The following is a 546-nucleotide window of genomic DNA, read 5'->3' on the forward strand; positions in this document are numbered from 1 at the left end:
CTAGTCCCTTGCCCGAAGCTCATCCTTCCGCTAACGCTGCGCCTGAAGCTGCGGCCGAAGCTGAAGCTTTCGCAGAAGCTTCCGCAGAAGCTAAACCTGGTTTACCTGCTCTACTTCTTACGGTAAATTCAATATCAAAATTTCTTTGATTTTATATTGATGTAAAATATTGCTTTACTAAACTAAAATTTAATTATTTGATATATTTCTTTTCTCTTTTAAGTTGGGCAAATTAATCGTCGATTCATTCACTGGATAGAGAAGAACTGATGGGGTTAAATAAGAAGATAGACAAATTAAGAAAATATGTAATCGTGCTTCAATATCTCTGCTACATTATAAATAATTAATTGTATAAATGAAGTACGAATAAATAAATAAATGTAATAATTACATATAAAATAATGTTATCAACATTTTATTCGATTTATTGTCTATTATGTCGAGCTAGATTTTGTTCAATCAATTTGCCGATACATGTAATTTCGCAAGCATTGATGGTAATAATATTGAGTTCTGAAGAGAACCATATTAACTATCGTTCAC

The 546-nt window shown here is 31.5% G+C and overlaps 1 long non-coding RNA gene across 1 annotated transcript; it reads left to right on the top strand.

Annotated features, from left to right (window-relative positions):
* The first annotated feature begins 6 nt into the window (after window positions 1-6).
* Window positions 7-305, top strand: LOC105460137. Its single transcript, XR_975780.1, has 2 exons — window positions 7-122; window positions 224-305. It is a non-coding gene; the product is annotated as an uncharacterized LOC105460137 (long non-coding RNA).
* The last annotated feature ends 241 nt before the right edge of the window (window positions 306-546 follow it).

The sequence above is a fragment of the Wasmannia auropunctata genome, unplaced genomic scaffold (genome assembly GCF_000956235.1).
Source record: "Wasmannia auropunctata unplaced genomic scaffold, wasmannia.A_1.0 LD327815.1, whole genome shotgun sequence".
Classification (NCBI taxonomy): domain Eukaryota; kingdom Metazoa; phylum Arthropoda; class Insecta; order Hymenoptera; family Formicidae; genus Wasmannia; species Wasmannia auropunctata.